We start from the raw sequence: 22,410 nt of genomic DNA, 5'->3' as shown, positions 1-22,410 counted from the left end.
ATATTCTTATTACTATTTACTTCTGTCTCCCTTTTCTACCTATAAATATCACCTAGGTGCATGGAGAAAGACACAAGAACAGAGACAACAAACACTAGAGTTTTCTAAAAATGTTATTCTTTTCTTCTCTATATTATATTTAAGACAGTGGTATTCATAAGGTTCGGAGATCCTTCGCCACACTCGATCGATCTAACGGGTTGTTGTATCTTGGGAGAGAAACACATTGATTTGAAACACATATGATTGTGTATTTGTTTAGTCCTGTGCAGTAGGGGCGTTTTCTCTCTAAGGAAAGCGCTATGCGTGCCTCAACCCAGACTATTTCTACTCCTTTCCTCATCTACTTTTATTCTCTTATTGTTATTATAATTGTTGATCTTTGATTAATATTCATTGATTTATATATATGTCTTAGTGTTATTACTGTTCTAATAATTATTAGTATGTTATTTCATATTTTTATTATTATTAGTATTATTTGATTAATCATTTTCTAACATTCTTAGAAAGAAAAGTATTATTTTGTTATTTCTATTTTTGACTACTCATCTGTATTCATTTCTAAAATTAAAAACAATAGAGAGTTGAAGACTGAAAACACATTTTATGAACTAATGTGTTTGTTATGATTATAATTAGAGCCGTCAAAATGGGATATAACCTGCAAGCCAACCCGGCTCATCACGGGTTCGGGTCAAGTTGGGTTGAAAAAAAAATTACAAATTTCAGTACGGGTTAAAAATGAACCCAACCCACTAAGAACCCGGCTCATTCAGGTTGAAACCATGATGAGCCAGGTTGGCTCACCAACCCGCCAATAAATTTTAAATTTTAAATTAATATATATATATATATATATATATATATATATATATATATATATATTATATATATATATGCATATATTATATATATTATATATTATATATATTATATATGTATTATATATATATATTATATGATATATGTATAGATTATATATATATATATATATATTATAATATATTATATATATATATATATTATATTATATGTATATTATATATATATATATATATATATATATATATATATTATATTATATATGTGTATATTATACATATTATATATACATATAATATTAAAAAAATAAGTGACAAGAATGATTTGATGTTAGATAGTAATTTATATTTTTGTGATTTTGGTTTCTATTTGGAGTTTATCATAATTTGGGATTTTATTTGGATTGTATTGAAGTTTATTTAGATTTTAATCGGAATTATAATTTAGTTTTTTTGAGATTGAAGAAAAAAAAAATTATGTGTTTTTTTTAATTAAGTGAGTTAGTGAGTCAACCCGTTTAACTCGCCAACCCGTGGTGGGTCGAGTCAGGTAATAAATGAAATTCTTAGTCATTGAATAATTTTTTGTGATGTTTATAGCTAATATTTTTTGTTGTTATATTAATTTATGCTTTAATATTGTCTACTCTTACCATTGACAAAGATGTTCTATATCATGTATATATTTTAAGTGTTTGTATGAAAATAATTATAAAATAATTTGTCATACTAAAACTACTATTGTGTAATGGAAAACATTTGAACTAAACTTTGCATTTGCAAAGGAAAAAAAATTTAGCTTGATATTTATATGAAAAAAATGACTAATAATATATATAATCTTTATCAAATTTATGAATTTAATATTATTGTTTATGACATGAAATTAAAATGAATTATTTTAATTTGTATCATGTTTAAGATCATGTAAATGTTGATAAAAGAAGAAATCTCTATATGATAAATTGAAGGGATGGTCAAGTAAAAATTAAACTTGTCTTCTAGATTTTTTTTTAAAAATGTTTTTCATGTTTCTGAATTTAGAAACTTCCTTGTTGCTCAACATAGTTATGAAGTGTTTCTTGAGTGCAATAAGATTATTAATTCAAGACATGTGTTTTGGTTGGTAATGATATATTTGTGATGGTTTGTTTGAGTTAAGTACATTTATCTTGTAATAAAATATTTAGCAGTTATTCTTTGATTATCACATATGTTGAAAGTATTGATATACGACATGCTATTATTCTAATTATGAGAAGTTTGGTTAGAGACCATTCAAATTATAAAATTTTGAGGTGCAAAATTAATTAAATAGAGAAGTGATGATACATGTATTTACAAATGAGTGTATTTATGTAAAATTCATGGTATTATTCATTAAGTAACATTTTCATATAGTGTTAATCTAATGGTGCAGTGAAAGAAAAAAATGTTTTTATTTGATATGGTAAATGTTATTCTACAAGTTTTAGCTTGTCTTTGCCTACAAAAATTATATAGGGTGAAACTTTATATTCAGTTTACTATATTTTGAACACAAAAGATTGTGATAAAATTTGTTATGAGTTATGAAAGAAAAAAAAAAGAACCACATTTAAAATATTTTAAAGTGTGGGGTGTCTTGCAATGGTTAACATACCTGTTAATAAAAAAATCTTGGTTATATATTATAAAGTGAATGAATATATATCTCACTGTTTTGCCATCCAGTGTAATATTATTTATGTTTCTTCTAGTTGTGCCAATATGTCCAATTTCTTGAGATGATTGAATGATATTTTAATATAAATTGGATATTGATTCTGGTGGCACAATATCAACTATTGGTTATGATTATGTTTTAACCTTGGGTGAAGGTGTCCTATCATGGAAATATGTTAAAAAGTTGTTGTTATGATCTACTATGCAAACATAAATTATTCTTTTTTTCCAATGCATCTTTACAATCAAATTGTTATATTTAAAGTTTCTAGTAAAAATGTCAATGAAAATTTGAGAGACAAATGTATTAGAAACTTAATTACTCATGGTTATCTCTCTTGACTTTGTCAGGTCAAAAATAAATATTGCAGATCTGCTTATCAAAGTGTTGATGCATCAACAACAAGTATTTGAGTCGTTGAGGGGAATGAGATTATAGCCCATAAATTAGTTGCAATAATGGACACCCATCTCCACATGAATGTTGATCTCATGGAATAGAGTTCAATGGGTAACAACGAAGTTGTTGTTGACTAAAGTACACCAAATAATTTGATTAAATTTTATTTCTCATTCCCATGGCGAGGTGTACTATAAATTGTGGCAATAATTAGGTTGAGGTATGTGCATTATTATGCTTATTTTATAAAATACCTCTTAATAAACCCAATGGTTGAGGTATGTGCATTATTATGCTTATTTTATAAAATACCTCTTAATAAACCCAATGACAATTATTGTAGGGGTGTGAGTCACAAACAACCCTTTGAGGGTTTACCTCGTGAGTGGGGTAACCATTGTGAGACATGGACAGGTCTCTAAGTGACACTCATGAAACAAGATACATGCACAAGGCCGTAAGGTGCACCCACTGATTAAAACCTATAATGAACATCGATATTGTATGTGTTATTTACTAAAACCTGCACACAGAGGCCGTAAGGTTACAAATCGTATCCATAACATACACATCGAAAATATTGGTACCAAAGCCTTGGTGGAAAGCAAGAATATTCACCATAAGAGATGCTCTTGCTAAGTCAGCTCAAATCCATATCTAATCGTTAGATATGTTAGGTCTATCTCGATTGATTTAATCTAATTGTCAATGTGGATTCATCTATATTTAATCCGATTTAAATTAGATTGAAAAAATTCAAATTGAATTCATCTAGTTAAAATAGATAGGTATTATGGATCCAATCTATTTTATAAGATTAGACTAGATTTCGAAAAATCCAATCCATCCAACCCTTACTCTACAAGCCGAGAAGTTTCCTGTAGAATAAAATGCATATTAATCAATGTCGTCGGTTTGCTACACCGTGTGAGATTTGTTTTTTATAGAAGATGAAAGTTATATGTTGGAAAACATCTTCCATGCAAGGAATTGAGGCCACCCATGGGATGGTTGGGTCCAAACTGTTCTTCAGCATGACTCAGTAAGTCTTGGAATGAAGGTTGATTCAAGGATGAAATGGGAATATTAAACCGCTTTTGATTCTCTCCAACATATTCTGCAAGATAACTCGTTGGGACCTTAATTGATTTTGATTATGCTTGGCTAGCTGCTAAATGAAAACCCATATTGATTTGTGTGTTCGTTGTGAAGACAACGGGTAGTGTGTATATATACAGCTTTTAAGATTCAACCAAATTCCGAGATTAAATTAATGACTGTTAAAGGATTGAGGACAGACAGGAGATATCACATGGCTGTTTTAAACAATCATGTCACCTTATCAAGCAATGGCTGATATAACAACATCCTCACATGGCTATTTTATACAAACGACGCAACTGTTTTTCGGAAAGTGAAGATTTGAACTAAAAAGGGAACTGCAAAGGAACTGCTTGAGTAGTTGAATTCAATTTAGTTAAACAAAAATATTATATACAATGATTTTGTCATTACTTTTCTTTGCCCTCTTTCTAGATAAAGTAGATGTTTACAAGCTCAGCAGATGCGTATCGTGCAAAATGCCTCTGCAAATCTATGTCAGTCACCTAAAGTGTGAGATTTAACGTCAATTCAAGCAAGATGTTATACTTAAGAAGACATCTTCGCTGCAAGGAATTGTGAGGCCACCCATCGGATGATCATATCCAAACTCTTCCTCTGCTTTACTCAACAAGTCTTGGAATGAAGGTTGATTCAAGTATGACACAGGGATCACAAACCGCTTCATTTTCTCTCCGACATAAACTGCAAGATGGCCCTTTTGTGCATCCACTGCTTTTGAAGATGCTTGATTTGCTGCAAATAAGGCCTTTCTTATAACAGGTAAACGAAAACCCATTGCTGTATTGATTTGAGAAGATAATGGTTTTAAGAGAAGTCTCGAGAAGTTTGAATGCTTTCAGATGTGAATGATTTATGTTGATACTAAATGCTTGAATAAGTGAATATATATAGATAAAAGGGTATGCAAAAGCTATATGAATTGGTTACTTGAATTATTGGTGAAGGAGGGACATTGGACCAAATAAGAGACATGGCATGTGGTGTTGTCTTTGAGGACTTTCCGAATAATCAACTTATGACTCAAGAAAACAACATCGCATATGGTATGTTCGCAGAAGTCGTTTTCAGGGATTAGAATGCTCAATGGAAGTGCATAGCTCACCTTCCTCAATAATGATCGACAAATTAGCCACCTCATATAACTTCATGTTTGTCCATGTATTGCCATGAAGCTAATCTAATGGTGGATAAGCTTCAGACTTTCAAATGTTTGAGATGACAGTTCTATTTATAAATATATATCTCTGATGTATCATCAAATAATATCAGATGATAGGTAGCAACCACATTTGAAAGCTCAGAATAAGTGTATGGACTTAAAATTAGAAGCAACATCAGTAACAATCATGAGGGCCCACTATAACATGTTACGTACATTCTTGAGGAAATTCTAAAGACAACACCAAGTGCCCGTGTCTTTAACTTGGTCGAATTACTCATATTGAATTGAATAGCCCTCCTTCAATAATTCATGCACCCACTGGTTTCGTATCTATCCATTTCTCTCTATATATATTCACGGCTAACCATTTAGGATCAACACAAATCAATTCAAAACTCAAGAGCTTATTGTTCTCAAAACTTTACGTAAACCATTCCCATCCCAAATCAACACAAATGGGTTTTCGTTTACATGGTATCCGAAAGACATTATTTGCAACAAATCTAGCATCTTCAAAAGCAGGGGATGTGCCAAAGGGCTATCTTGCAGTCTACGTCGGAGAGAAAATGACGCGGTTTGTAATCCCCGTGTCATACTTGAATCAACCTCAATTTCAGGACTTGTTGAGTCAAACTGCGGAAGAGTTTGGATATGATCATCCCATTGGTGGCCTCACAATTCCTTGCAGTGAAGATGTCTTCCAAAATATAACATGTTGCTTCAATTGAGAAAGAGTAGTATGCCTTTGTACACTAACATAGATTAATGGAGACATTTTGTATCATAGACGTCTTCTCAACTTCTAGAGATCTCCCTTTCTTCATATCGAGAGGGGAATGACCATTCATATTCCATAGAGCATACACACAAATCTTCTGTCTCGTTGTAATGATTTACAATTTTTCCATACAATTCAATTTTCTCTATCTCTAACTTTTGTGACTTGCTACTTTTCTCTTTCATTAGTTTATGGTTCTGAATTCTGATGCCTTTAGCTTGTATTATATAACTCATAATTCATAACCATGACTAACTTTAGCTTGTATTGTATAACTCACATAGTTCATAACCATGACTAACTTTTTAGTGCAAAGTAATTGTTAACATGTGCAATATTTTACAATGATATGCACGACAAGAAAGATATGTGCAATTTAAAATTGTATATACTGGTCTCATCCATGTAAAAGTATGTTAGAGATCTTACTGATTAGTGATATGATCGAATTAAAATATATAAATGAATAAAAACCTTATTTTATAATTTGATTTTGGATGGTTGACTGAGATTAGAGTCTACTTTCTAAAATGAAATCAAAATCTATCATAAGATTGTTGAGTTCATTATGTCAATTGCTCTTTGTTGTTACCGGATCACCCACCTGTATATTATAGTTTGTTCATAATTTGCTTCTTCATACTTTCTACGAGGGCTTCTGCCTTTGCATTGCATTTTTCTTTAACACCCTTTTGTAAGTGTAATAGGCTTCGGTGTTGAGTACTAATTATGGGAACAAAATATTTGAGGTTGCTGTAACGTGTCAAGATGATAGCATGGAAAAGAATAAAACAGAATCTAAGTTTGTTATAACAGAAGGACATGTGGAAGAAAACCCATATCATACGGCATTGAGAAGAACAAACAGAATCATGAGAAGAAACGTTTATTTGCGGGATTTTGCAGAATGAGAGGATGGTTGATGGTATGATTATCCTTTCTGATAATTCCTCTGCTTCACCTTCTTACTCTGAACTTTTTTTTCATTCGGATTCATTAATTTTGGATTATTCAGGTGTGAAATTCTAGAAGGGTGCATAAAGGAAGACGAATCAAAGTGTTATCGACACTACCTTTGTTGCCTTGTTGATACACTTTATTTGAATTTGGTTCAGTTTTTGTTAGAATTGAACTCTGTTGTTGCTACTTTTGACGTTTGTTGCATAATACGAATATACATTGTTCCATTGGTGCTTCCATTGACGTCAATGGTTGAGAACACACAATTGAAGATTTGCAAAATCAAGTTACAACTCAAGGTGAAGAACTGCGTTAATTGATGAATTTGATTGAACTGTGGGATCAAGCACAACACGACCGTGATATCGCTCAACAACAGGTGGCGACACGGTTGTAGAATACCACCCAGAAACGCTTGGAGCAGATGCAGAAAGCCATTAATTTATTGGTTCATAATCATTCTTAGCGCCTTGGTGTTACGAACTCCCCTAGAGATTCCTCGTTGCCTATGAAGAATATCTCCTTAGGGTTTCCACATTTTGATGGAACCACGCTAATCCTGGAATGGATTTTTAAAGCTGAGAAGTTTTTCAACTACCACAACACTCCGAACGCTGCCCGCGTGCATATTGCAGCTATTCATTTTGAGAAGGATGTCGTTCCTTGGTTTCAAATGCTACAACGCTTGAATGCTATTCGATCTTGGACTGAGCTTACTACAGCGTTGGAATCTCAGTTTGGTCCTTCTTTGTTTGATTGCCCAGCTCAGGAACTATTCAAACTGCAACAATCTGGTACGATTTCTGACTATTATCTGCGTTTCATGGCATTGGCCAATCGTTTGTTTGGACTCTCTGCTGAAGCATTATTACAATGTTTTATAAGTGGCCTTAATAACGATATTCGCCACGATGTTATTGTTCAATTTCCTGTGACCTACGAGCAGTCTCCTTAGCCAAGTTATATGAGGAGAATATGCACCTCCCAGCTCCACCCGGCGTTCTACTCCTACTCAAAAATATTCACAGCTTTCCTCTAGTAGTACTAGCATGACTTCGGGGAAACAAAATATTCACAGCTTTCATCTCGCCGGCGACGCAGAACACCCTCTCTTCACTATCATATCTGAACGGAAACATCCCACGACTAACCATCGTGAGCCAAATCGCGACTTCGACACACACTTCGACGTTCAAAACCCATAGAAGAGTTTTACAATTTGAAAAAGGAGAAGTACATACCTACAAGCGAGATTGAATGACGACAATGGAGGCGGTTTTGCAACCTCTGCGATGACAACAATGGAGGAGGCTCGCGTGACGGAGGAGGCTCGTTCAACGGCGGACCGGCGGTGGAGAGACGAAACTGCTACTACGTGGAAGAAGGAACCTTTGCGATCTGGAACAATGGCGTTCGAAAATGGAAGAGAGAAAAATGGCTACTGCTCCATGCGAAGAAGATGAACAGTGGCACGATTTATTTTAAACCCTAAGAAGGCTTATTGCCTCGGTTGATTTTAAACCGAGGCATAAACATCTATCTGCCTCGGTTAGATGTGATCCGAGGCGTATTCCACTTGAAAAGTAATCAAATATGCCTCGGTTAAAATAGACCCGAGGCATAAACATCTATCTGCCTCGGTTAGAATTGACCCGAGGCATAAAAGTCTGCCACCAATTTAAAAATATCAATGTAGCGAGAAAAATAAAAGTTTGAAAAAAGTGCCACCGCGTCTTCATATGCCTCGTTTGGAAGTGAACCGAGGCATATAGGGCGCTGTAAAAACCCCATTATGCACTAGTGAGAAGATGTCTCCTGCCGAGATGCAATTGCGTCGGGAAAAAGGCTTGTGTTATTTCTGTGACGAGAAGTTCACTTTCAATCATAAATGTCCTAATCGCCAATTGTTGTTATTGTTACAAACAGAAAAGGATGATCTAGCCCCTGACTTGCTCGCTTCAAAGGAAGCCACAACATGCGTTCCCAATAGTAATACCGTTCCTGCAAGTGATCCTCTTTTATCCTTAAATGCCTTAAAGGGGGGCCTTGGCGTTGGCACTATCCATTTTGAGGCTTTTATTAACCAGTTACCCATTAGAGTTTTAGTGGATGGTGGTAGTTCCGACAACTTTATTCAACCACGCATGGCCAAGTTTTTAAAGTTACCAATTGAACCAGTTTCCACGTTTCGTGTTATGATGGGTAATGGGACTCATTTAGCGGTCGAAGGTATGATCCAAGATCTTGTTATTCAGGTGCAGGGAAGTACTTTCGAATTACCAGTTTTTCTTCTACCCATATCAGGAGTTGATTTAATTTTAGAAGCTCGCTGGTTAAAGACTATTGGACCTCACCTGGCCAATTATGAGTCTTTGCAACTATAGTTTTTACATCAAGGGAAATTTATTACCTTACAGGGTGATGTTGATACATTCCCTCCACCTGCACAACTTCATCATATTCGTCGCATGCTTCATACTAATTCTATTGCAGAATTTTTTTGTATGGAACTCGTGGCGCCTGACTCTCCTCCACATTCCTTATTGGATTTGCCTCCTGAGATGGCTCCTGAGATGGCTTCCTTACTACAGGATAATGCTTCAGTTTTTAGTACACCTACTTCCTTGCCTCCTTCCCGAATGCATGACCACACCATTCCCCTGGTCGAAGGTTCTGCTCCTGTCAACACTACAAAAAAAAATTGTTAAATATGACAGTTATTTGGAGTATAAAATGGCGGTTATGACTGCCATATTTTACGCGTATGGCGGGTACAGGTATCACCATATATCCTGCCGCCATAATGAATAATATGGTGGTCTTGGACGAAACACCGCAACACCCGCCATTAAATGCACTGTGCAAATAATGGCAGTTTTGACCGCCGTATTTTGTGTGTAAATAATGGCAGTCAAAACCGTCGTAATTTGTTTATTTTAAAGGAATTCTATTGCGAAATATGACAACTAGAAATGCCATTATTATCACTATATTGACACGTTATACAACGTTTCAACTACCATAATTTGAATCTGAATTTTTTTAAATCATTTTTTATTTAACCTGCTTTCCATTATTGTTTGACCTGCTTTTTATTATTATTTAACCTGTTTTCCATAAAATTAAAAAAAAAAGTAAAAGATCACATAGACAACATTTTAATCATTAATATTTTCATTCGTAATTCATATTAAAGATGTTGATATTATGGTACACCATCCAAAAGTTTGCATATTGAAAAAAAAAACCAAAAAAAAAAAATCCTACACATTATTATCATAAATTTTGCTAAATTTCTATAGTTATGTTCCTGTAGCTATGTTTTTAACTAGTCTTTTCTGCACCGCTTGATCTTCTTATTCCAATAATAATGGATAAAGCACCACTTCCAACATCGGGTATCTAGAATAGAAAAAAAAAAAACTTAAAAGCTATTCAAATTCACATGTATTATAATAAACTTATATAATTTCTTGTTGAAAAAATATGTTTCTTGTTATACAACTCTGTTATTAGTGATATGATTTTGGAAGTTTGACATTAGAGAAAACACTAGAATAATTTTATTATAATCAGCCTATCCAGTGTGTAAAAGGGCTTAGACACCATGTGTTGTATCTATATTCTTTTACTGAGGGCATGCTCCTATGAGGAGAACCATGTTTGGATGTCGAATGCAACTCAGTACCTCAACCTGTATGTTCATGCAAAAGTATACATACTTAAATTGTGGATGTGATCATGGTAGCATTTGGTTGAGTATTACAAGTGCAGAAAAATCTAGGCCAATATAGATAATTATGATTTTAGAGGGTTTTCAAACCACAATATTGGAACCATAATTAAAGTCACCAACCACAAGTTGAAGAAGCATTTCAATTTCGAAGTATAACTTATAAGTACTTTAGAGAACAAAAACTTCTTCAATTCAAAACCTTGTAAGAAAGTTAACTAGACATACAAACTTCACGTTTTTAACCAAGTCTTACATCACCAAAATAGACAAGTCCAAGAGATTTTACCTCCCTACCATATATCTTATCCATTTCTTCCTTGCTTAAGTACCCTCCTAAGATCACAAAATTTTCTTTTCTTTATTTTAGTTAGGCTGAAAACCTTTTCATTTATTGGTATTGCACATGAAGTGTTGCATAAAGGGGCAAGAAAGTTTGTCTTTCTGGTTAATTACCTCTCTTTGAAACTGTAACCTTCCTTGTGCTGCATTAGGACGTAGAACCTTCATTGCCACAGGTGTACGGTCCAGAAGGCACTTATAAACTGGACCACCATAACCCCTTTCTCCGATCTTTTGTAACTCGGCAAAAATATTTGTGGCAACTTCAATCTCCTCAACTGTGTACCTTCTATACCTCAAACCAGAACCTGATAAAGCATCCACTGCTTTTCTCTTCTCTTCCGTTTCCATCAATGCTTTCATTTCAGCACTAGTTCTCTTCTATGATTCTAGTTTTGCAATCGTCTTCTGTGCCTCAGCTGTCTCGATGGCTGCTTTTGATCTTGCCTTCTCCTTTTCTGCAACCGCCAATGCAACTTCTTTGGCAAGCCTTGCCTCCTCCAATCTCCTCTCTTCCTCTAATTTCCAGCGTTGGAGTTCCACAACCTGTGATGCATTGCATAGCATTCAGAGTTAGACCATTTTGTGCTTTCAAAATGCAGAAACAGATGCCATAATATCGTACCTTTTGCTGTGCGGTGAGTGCTTCTTTGTAAGCATTGCTGTACATTTCCATTGTTTGCTTGAGCTCCAATTTCAGTCTTCTCATTTAAGCCTCCACAACATCCTACAATTGCAAGACATGTTTATCCACAACGTAGTAGCAATTAGGAATAAAAATACTTTACCCAGATAAAAAACTGAACTATTTGACTCTTTGATCATTTATTTCCATGACAAGTTCGTTTTTCAACTGCATAAAAAAGCAAGTAATGATAATAACAATACTCATAACACACAAAAATCCTTATATTCGACAAATAGAAGAAAATAATGCAGCATCTTACTGTATTGGCAAGATGTGGTGAGTCACTTTTAAACCATGTTTCCTATGATTCTGTTTAACCGTGGTCAAAGCAAGAATCTATAAACATTCCTCTAGATGGAGAGTCTCCAACCACACTCACTGCCTTCTCGAATTCCTTCTTAAAGCTTGAAAATAGAACACAATGATAATAGAGGCATGAAAAATTTTATAATGCTTTGAAGGATTGACTAGAACACAGTGAAATTATTTTATGTGTTACATTTCTTATTACACAGAAGTTATCAAGAACAGAAATTGTTCACCTTGCACTATACTTAGTTGATCGTGTGAGCATTTGCTTAAATCAAGCTTCCCGGTGTAGAACAAGTTCCCACTACTCTGGACATCGTTCTCCACCATCCCAAATGTCGTGTCCCTCCTCGCCTCAAACCCCCCGCCATCGACTACCCTGCGGGTCTGCAGACCTTGTACAGCAGTTGCATCGTCGCAACCTACTTGAACCCGACCACCTCGTACCTCAGGTAGCACCCACTAAGCTGGACTCATGTCGCTACAGCCGCGTCGCCGCACAGGCGACCTAGCATGTCCGGAATCCCGTTCCACGCAACTATGGCAGTCAGAGCCGGTGAGGTCTCTGGCATTGGTACACGTCGGTGAGCCTGTTCTGCGTACTCGCGATGAAACCCTTTTGGGTGAGGGTGGGGATGATTGAGTGGATTTTCTAGGGTTTTGTCTTCACTTTGTTTTGTCTCCTACAAACACTATATTAAAATTCAATTTTTATAATTTTTATTTGGTAATAAAAAAATAATTAAATGAGAGATGAATAAAAAAAGAGTATTGTGAGCGAAAGATAGCACTACTCAAAAGATGTCTGCCAAGAAAGATGTATAATAGGAGTATAATGACATTTGAAAATGTGATATTTTGCATACAAAATATGGTAGTTATAAAATCGTCGTATTATGAAATAAATTGTGGCAGTCTTTTATAACTGCCATATTTATTTAATTTTTTTGTAGTGCAAGGTGAAAGCATATCGCTATCCTCATAGTCAAAAGGAGGAAATTAAGCGCTTAGTTCAGAGCATGTTAGTAGAGGGCATCATTCATCCCAGTCGTAGCCCTTTTTCTTCTCCAATTCTTTTGGTTAAAAAGAAGGATGGATCCTGGTGTGTTTGTACCGATTATCGAGCTTTAAATGCCATCACAATTAAAGACACCTTTCCCATACCTATAGTCGACGAATTGATTGATGAGTTATATGAGGCCACATGTTTTTCTAAGTTGGATTTAAGGTCCAGTTACCATCAAATATTGCTCAATCCCAATGACAAATATAAAACCGCTTTTCGGACGCATCATGGAAACTATGAATGGCTTGTCATGCCTTCCAGGCTTACTAATGCCCCAGCTACTTTTCAAAATTTGATGCACAAGATTTTTAAAGGCATGTTGAGAAAGTTTGTCTTAGTCTTTTTTGATGATATTTTGGTGTACAGTTCCAATTGGAAGGATCATTTGTGCCATTTAGAGACTGTTTTAAAAACATTGCAGCACCATGAGTTGTATGCCCGCTTGGCCAAATGCTCTTCTGGGGTCATGAAGGTTGAATATTTGGGCCATGTGTTGTCTGGTAATGGCGTGGCTATGGATATCCAAAAAGTCTTAGCTGTGAAGGATTGGCCTCAACCCACCAACATTAAGCAACTCCGGGGATTTTTAGGCTTGACTGGATATTACTGCAGATTTATCAAGAATTATGCTACGATCGTTGCTCCCTTAACGGACTTGCTTAAGAAAGACTCTTTTAAGAAAGACTCTTTTAAGTGCCATGACTTCTACACCGGTGCTTGCAATTCCTAATTTCAAGGAACCATTTATTCTTGAGACGAATGCTTCTGGCATGGGTATTGGAGTTGTTCTCTATCAAGGGCACCATCCTATTGCTTATTTTTCTAAGAAGTTGTCGGCAAGAATGCAACGCCAGTCAGCATACATTCGTGAGTTTTATGCAATAACGGAGACCATGGCTAAATCTCAACATTATCTCCTGGGCCATAAATTCATTATCAGAACTGATCACCAAAGCTTAAAAGTGTTATTGGAACAAAATTTACAAATCCCGGAACAACAACAATGGCTCCCAAAATTTCTTGGCTGTGATTTTACAATTCAATACAAGCCTGGCAGAGAGAATATCCCCCCCATGCGTTATCTCGAAGCTTGGTGATGGCTTGGTCTGAATATAATAATGATTGGTTGAAACAGGTAGGACAGGGGATTCAGCAAGGTGATCAATTATTTCAGATTTTTAATCAGTGTTTACAAGGCCAAGTCCACGCTCATCATTATACTGTCAAGGATGGGATATTGTTTGGGAAAGATCGCTTGGTATTGCTTGTAGGCGGTGAGTTTCGACTTCAGATTATGAGGGAGTTTCATACTTCCAAAATAGGAGGTCATGGTGGGGTTTCCAAAACAGTAGCTCGCATCTCTTATCGATTCTATTGGCCCCGAATGCAACAAGATATTAGAAATTTTGTACGCCACTATCACATTTGCCAACAAGCCAAAATTGATCATGCTTTGTCATCGGGTTTACTACAACCCTTACCGATTCCTCAACAAATATGGGAGGATATTGCGATGGATTTCATCACCCATCTACCTCTTTCGCATGGTTATTCCACGATAATGGTGGTTGTCGATCGGCTATCTAAGTTCGCTCATTTTATTCCTCTTAAAAGTGAGTTCACTAGCAAAATTGTAGCGGAAACCTTCATTAATTCAGTGGTTAAAATCCATGGGTTCCCTAAGACCATTGTCTTTGATCAAGAGAGGGTGTTTATTAGTTTTGGCAATAACTTTTTAAAGCTTAGGCACACCAACCAAACAATAATTCTAATGTTCAGAATGATTAAATAGATTTCCCAAGCAATCTCCCTCATATGGCTCTTGTTGCAAAATTATTCAGTACTCTCATTTGTGATGGATATTACTTTCCCTTACTTTCCATGTTCTCTAAGATTAGACACACAGATGTCTCTTGTAAAGCCTATCTAAGTCTGACATGCCTTACCAAATCTCATGCATTAAGCATCCATCAAAACATGCATTAAGAACATAAATAGTGAGGGCCAAACACACTATCCCATTTCTGCTGAAATCCCATGTCTAAGACCTTCCAACAACTAGATCATGCTCTAATGTGTACTCCGAAACAAACATTAAACATAAACCAAATTAATGGAAATCATAAACATATATAAACCAACTGCACAAGACAAAACACAAGAAAATAAAACACATGATTTGAGATAAAAAGGAAACTATCAAGGAAATGCTTCAGTAGTAGAATTCAATTTAGTTAAAAAATATTATATACAATGATTTTGTTATTACTTTTCTTTGCCATCTTTCTCGAGGAAGGTGGGTGTTTCCAAGCTCAAATGATGCATATTGTGAAAAAGGCCTCTACTAATCTATGCTAGTCTCTTAAAATGTCATACTTAAGGTCGATTCAAGCAAGATGTTATACTTAGGAAGACATCTTCACTGCAAGGAATTAAGAGGCGACCCATAGGATAATCATATCAAAACTCTTCCTCAACTTTATTCAACAAGTCTTGGAATGAAGGTTGATTAAAGTATGAGACTACAAGATGGCCCTTTTGTGCGTCTGCAACTTTTGAAGATACTTGACTTGCTACAAAAAAGGCCTTCCTAGTAATAGGTAAAGGAAAACCAATTACTGTATTGATTTAAGAAGATAACGGTTTCAAGAGAAGTCTCAAGAATTTTGAATGCTTTCAGATGTGAATGATTTATGTTGATCCTAAATGCTTGAATAAGTGAATATATATAGATAAAAGGTTATACAAAAACTATGAATTGGTTACTTTAATTATTTGTGGAGGGACATGGGACCAAATAAGAGACATGGCATGTGGTGTTGTCTTTGAGGACTTTCAAAATAATCAACCTATGACTCAAGAAAACAACATTGCATATCGTATGGTCACAGAAGTCATTTTTAGGGATTAGAAAGCTCAATGGAAGTACATAACTCACCTTCCTCAATAATGATTGACAAATTAGCCACCTAATATAACCTCATGTTTGTTCATGCATAGCGAATAAGCTAATCTAATGGTGAATCCCAAATTAACACAGTGGGTTTTTGTTTACATGGTATCTAGAAACCATTATTTGCAGCAAATCAAGAATCTTCAAAAGTAAGGGATATGCCAAAGTACTATCCCACGGTCTACATTAGAGAGAAAATGAAGCGGTTTGTAATCCTGGTGTCATACTTGAATAAACATTTGATAGTACTTTGATGTTGTGAAAGGAATAGTTGATGGGGTAGAGAAAATTATGGAGATAGAAGAATGTGGGAGTAGTAGTTATGTAGGTTTTGTTAGAAAAAACTCACACACGTTAAAAGAATATGCAATGTAACTTACTGTCACTAATGCAGATTTGACATTTTACTTCGCCTTATAGGCCTCGGTTATAGCGGAACCGAAGCCTATAAGGAGGCGATGACATTTTTGCAATTTCGTCCAACTATATTGCCTCGGGTGTGTGCAAAACTGGTGCAGTAAGAGGTTTTAGGTCTCAGTTGCAAAAGAACCGAAGCCTATAAGGCAGTCCAGTAACCAAAATTTCAAAAATGCCATCAGCGTCAGCACTTTTGGCTTCGGGTGTTTCTGGACCGAGGCAATATGAAGAGGTTTTTGGCCTCGGTTAAAAAAGAACCGAGGCCTATAAGTGAGTCAGTAACCCTAATTTCAAAAATGTCACCAGCGTCATCACATTTGGCTTCGGGTCTTTATTGACCGAGGCCATAAAGGGACTTTAGGCCTCGGTTATTAATTGAACCGAGACCATATGCCCTATTTAGGTTCCCAAATTCGCGACTTCGCACCTTTCACCTTCGTTCCTGAGCGAACACTTTGCGCGCAGTGGAGGCATTCTCGTCTTCGTTTTCTCGTGCGGTGGTGTTTGGTTCGTCATTGGCGAAGGAGGCGTGCTCGCGGCTCACGGCAAAGGCGTGATTTTATGGTCACTCTCTTCCTTTGTCTGCGGTGGTGTTGGCGGCACAGTGGTAGGGTTGCCCGCAACAGTGGCTTGAAGTTCTGCTTCGAACGGCGATTGAGGTGCTGGATCTCTAGATCTCTTAGCTCTACTGGTTCATGGTGGTTTGTCGTTGTCGCATTCAGACTGTGTCGTGGTAGCATGGGTTTGAGCATCGCGGTGGGTTGCTCGTTCAGTGCTGGTGAAGGTCTGGCCGCGCCAGCGTTTGCCGACGATCTCGGTGGCGAGGATGAGTGCAACATTGCTAATGGTGGTGCGAGCGAAGTACCCCTATGGCTTCGGGACCTCAGAGAACGAGGCAGAAAAGTACCCCCTATGGCTTCGGTTGACACCCGAGGCCAAAAACCACCCTTTTTTCCTCATCCCAATATGCCTCGGTTCTGGAACCGGGGCAGAATATAAAAAACAACCGGGGCCAAAAGCCCTTACTGCACTAGTGTGTGGTGTTTTTCATTGATGGAGAATTGGCTATTATATAGCCAATTACAAACCAAATATTAACAAACCAAACTAAATCTTAATCTAATCTAATCTTATCTAATATTCCATATTATCAAACTAAATCTTAGATACTCCAACTAACTAAAATAACAACTAACTTAAATCTAATTGACCAAATATAAAATACCTTATCACTTTGCTATATGAAAACAACTCCATAATCTAAAACATAATCTAAATATTATCTAAAAAATTAAAGATTATCTAACAAAGTTAAAGATTATCCAACAAAACTCCCCCATAATCTTAAATTTTTTTTCTTCTCTCATCCCAAACAATCTTCTATCTCCATAGCTGATTTGCTTTTCTCTTTAACCGACTTGATCTTCTCTTTGTCTGACTTGATCTTCTCTTTGACTGATTTCATCTTAAGCTTGATTGACTTACCCTTTGTTGGGTTCTTTATTATCTTTGTGACCGACTTGCCATTAATCGGGTTCCTCTGAATAGGCTGAGCTCTCTTTAAGAGATCGGGCAATTCCCACGCCTTCTTCACACCAAACCCATCATCTATTTTAAGTCGCCACTTCTCATCTTGCTCCTTTAGTACTGCTCTATGATCTTTCTCGGCATGCAACTGCTCTTCTTGTTCAAGATCCGAGTTATCCACAATCCACGTTGAGCTATCCGAGCTAGTTGGACGCTCTACCGAGCTACCTAGGCTCCCTGCTAAGCTTTTCAAGGTGATCACTTGCTCCCCCGAACGATCTGGGCACTCCACTTGCTCCACCAACTTAATCAAGGTATTCGGACTTCCCACCGAGCTAACTATGTAACATCCTAATCGGATATTACTAATTTAAGTAATAAAAATTAAGAAATATGATGAAAACCTCATTTATTATACTTCACTTCCCAAAACGCAGGAAATTTTAAAACATTCATTAATCGGAAGTTATCCAAAAATCCATAATTTATGAAACTCCAATACAGTATCCAAATTCATAAATCAGTAAGACATTGTTTACAAGGTTCATAAAAACAATAATGATAAAATTCCAGTAAAAGCTTTTCCCAACTAACCCTTTCTCCGATGCTATGCCTCATCAGCACCACCTGCAACATCATCTGCTCCCGTGTAACGCATTACACGATCATCGCCAAACACAAACAGATAAGGTGGGCTCATAAACAAATAACATATAAGTTAATAAGAAAATCAAGATACACCCATCTATTTTAATCTAGTTAATTCTTAGCCAAGACCTTAATCCCCAAGGCTTTTCAACCTTCACAACACACAAAATAGTTAGTCTCAGATTCAGGGTTTATGATGCTCACACGAACCTGCCTACTCGTTGTTCTGCCTCTACGAACCTCCCCGCTCGTAGTCCTGCTCTACGAACCTCCCCGCTCGTAATCCTGCTCTACGAACCTACCCGCCCGTAGTCCAACACACGTGATCCACCAGCTACGTACCTCCCCGCACGCAGCATCTTTCAAGTGTCAGCACGAAACATACGAACCTACATCGCTCATATCCCCATACGAGAGTAACAGGATATGAACCACCCCGCTCATATCATCACATGTTCACCACCATCCATGAACCTACCCGCTCATGGCACAACATCCCCTGATCCAAGTCTCACATCACATCATGATAACGAAACAAGAAAAGCACACTACCCTACACAAGGTACATACTCAAGCTGGTCTTAGGGATTCCAATGCTTCCACGAACCTGTCTGCTCGTGGTCTAACTCTACGAACCTCCTCGCTCGCAGCATCTCTCAAGTGTGAACACGGAACATACAAACCTACCTCGCTCGTATCCCCATACGAGAGTAATAGGATATGAACCTCCCCGCTCATATCATCACGTGTTCATCATCAGTCATGAACCTACCCGTCCATGACAACATCAAGCATATCCTAGACCAGGACCAACACAACAAACCATGCAAAACATATCACAATGCACCCTGCCACTACACCATCGCCTAACGCAGCCTAAACATCGCTAGGTGAAATGGCAGTACAGACCGCTTGACGGTTCCACCTAACCGCCGAGCGCCATAACTCACAAGACATCCTTATTTTCCTACTATCGCCTAGCAGTCCACTTTACACCGCCAGGCGCCACACCAGTAATGTGATACTACTAGTTTTAGGTACTCTAATTCATTTCCTACCATTCACCCATTCAATTCTCAAACATCCAGAAATCAACATACACATTCATAAATTTCAAATTACAACATCACAACACATATGCATCTTTCAAGTATAAGCACACATTCCTCTCTTTTATAATTCATATATACTTACCTCTTAAATCAATTCCAACACACACTTTATTTCTCCTTCTCATTTTCCCAACCCTTTGCATGCTTACAATTCACATACTCCACATAAGACACCATCAAAGCTATATACTTATTCTGCATGCCCTCACAATTTTATTACATTTAAAGTATGATTATCATGTTCCCATACTTTCCCAAAACCCGTCATGATCATGCAACACTCGGTCGTAGAGATATCATCAATAGTGGCCTTATTCACACACTTACAACATCATACATTTGAGCTAACATATATAGGTTCATATATTCAACATGCCTCAGCAAGCAATACCAAAAACATACTCATCATTCACACATTTATATATTTATATATATACATTCTCCAATCAAGGCCATACCAAGACTTGAGAACACGTAATCATCCATTTGTAATCATACTATTAAGGAATTCAAACAATCAATCATGCGTGACGTATATCACTAGCTACTGTCCTCCAAATCAAATCTCCACTGTTCATAGTGAAGAACTACATGTTATGGACTACCTTTCAAAATTTCTCCTAAATCGAACGGTTAACAAAACAGGAAATGCAGTTTTACGACAACTGCGCAGGCCAGGAAAATCAGTGGCGCCTGGCGCCGTGAAAGCAGCGCCCGACGATACCTGCTCCGTGAAAACACGAAAAACAGCGTTTTTCGTTAACAGAACACCACTCTCATTGCCTGGCGGCAGCTCTTTAGCGCCAAGCGGTACATACAGTTCTGGGAAAATCCCAAATTTTTCCCACACCCATGAAGAACCCTAAATTCCCAAATCTCATTCAATATGCATAGGATACTTTCGTATCAAACCAAAATATCATAAAGTCCATAAAAAATATCACATAAATCACACTATTGTTCGTTCCGTCTGGCGGAAGCACCTATGCCGCCCGGCAGTTCATCTTAAACAACCCAGAAATGGGTGTCACGCTCATGCATCGCCTACAGACCTTCAAAGTCGTCAAGCGGTTTCTGGAAATTTCTAGAAACTTAAAACCAGTAGAATTTTAATGCAGAAACGTCACCCAAATCATACAACATACCACATAAATCATACAATTTAATATGACAAATAGAGTAGCTCCCTTAGCCTATTAATCCTTGCTCAATTCGAAAACTCCAAGCTTATTTCGTGCTCCCCACAAGTGCTCCTTTGTTTCACCACCAAATTGACCTGAAACCCTTCCGCCTATGCTGATAATGGTTGCTTTGATCACTTCCTTTCCCAGTGCACTCACAACAGCAGTTTACACACTCTTACCACTGCTTTTTCCTCCAATTATTAGAGTAAAAAAATCCTATTTACTCTCTAAAACGAAAATTTTTATAAAAGAGGCTTAATGACTATTCAATAGTCATTAACAAGGTGATTTCTCAGCCCCCTAGGCTGCCCATTTTGCAGCTAGGGTTTCTCTCCCCTTTCATATTCTTGCCAAAAGAAAATTAGGCAAAAAGAAAGTTTAATTCATTCTTAGCAAGGTTTGAACACACAACCCCTTAATTACAAAGTCAATGCACAACCAATTCAACCAACACATGTTTTATGGTAATTCCTATAATATTAGGATTACATTATCACTACTCACATTCAATCATAACATTAAAATAATGCACATTTTAAAATATCATATAATTGACATACTTAGGACTCGAACCCGAGTTTTTTCACACAACCAAGTACTCTCAACCACTTGAGCTAGTACTATTTCACATCATATCAATTTGCATTAAATGTCATAAAGGCTTTTACTACCCGCATTTATTAAATAATTATTTATTTAATTACTCAAATTTCTCGGGCCTTACAAACTAAGCTGGCCTCATGCTCCATCAAGCTTTCCACATGCTCCATCAAGTTGTTTGAGATCTCCACACTCTCTACTAAGCTTTTCAAGTTGTCCACACGTCTTGACAACCTCTCCGTGCTACTAGACTGATTTATGACACTTAACCTTCTTGCTGGTTTCTCCACTATTTATGCTCATCCCCCGAGCTACATCCCATCATCAACAACATTACTTCTTCTTCAACTTCTTCGGCAAGATTGGTTGTCTCTTCTCTTTCTGATCATACTACTTTAATTTTCTTACCTCTCTCTTTCTTCACCACGTTGTTCCGAACAGATCCCGCACTGCCTTTATTGTCCACATGTTTCAAACACCTTTTCTGCAAGATGCTCAACTCCAATTTGTACATCCGATTTTTCTTCTTTTCTGCACGGGCTGCTAGTCGCCTGTGCTTGTCCTTCAAGTACAGTACCTGGTTCTTTATCAGAATCAAGTTTCCTTTCTCCACTATCAGACCTATGCTCAACATATTACCCTTCAGCTCAGGAACATAGTAGACATCCTTGATTTCTCCAACCCGTCCATCCTTCTACATGTGCCGGATTATTCCACGTCCTTTTATCACCATCTTGGAATCATCTCCATATGACACTAATCTGGCCTCCACCTTAGTGAGTTCATTGAAGAAACTCTCATCTTCACACATGTGATTGCTCGCTCCAATGTCCAGATACCAAACCGAGTTTAAATAACTTGGACTAAGCTTGTCACCT

General features: G+C 36.8%; 1 long non-coding RNA gene across 1 annotated transcript; it reads right to left on the bottom strand.

Moving 5' to 3' along the window:
- Nucleotides 1–11,487: 11,487 nt before the first annotated feature.
- Nucleotides 11,488–12,112, bottom strand: LOC114169021. Its single transcript, XR_003600811.1, has 3 exons — nt 11,976–12,112; nt 11,654–11,881; nt 11,488–11,574 (listed from the first exon to the last, which is right to left on the bottom strand). It is a non-coding gene; the product is annotated as an uncharacterized LOC114169021 (long non-coding RNA).
- Between the last annotated feature and the right edge of the window lie 10,298 nt (nt 12,113–22,410).

This window comes from Vigna unguiculata, chromosome 11 (assembly GCF_004118075.2).
Source record: "Vigna unguiculata cultivar IT97K-499-35 chromosome 11, ASM411807v1, whole genome shotgun sequence".
Lineage (NCBI taxonomy): Eukaryota > Viridiplantae > Streptophyta > Magnoliopsida > Fabales > Fabaceae > Vigna > Vigna unguiculata.
Note: the sequence above shows the minus strand (reverse complement) of the source record. Positions and strands in the feature narration are given on the sequence as shown.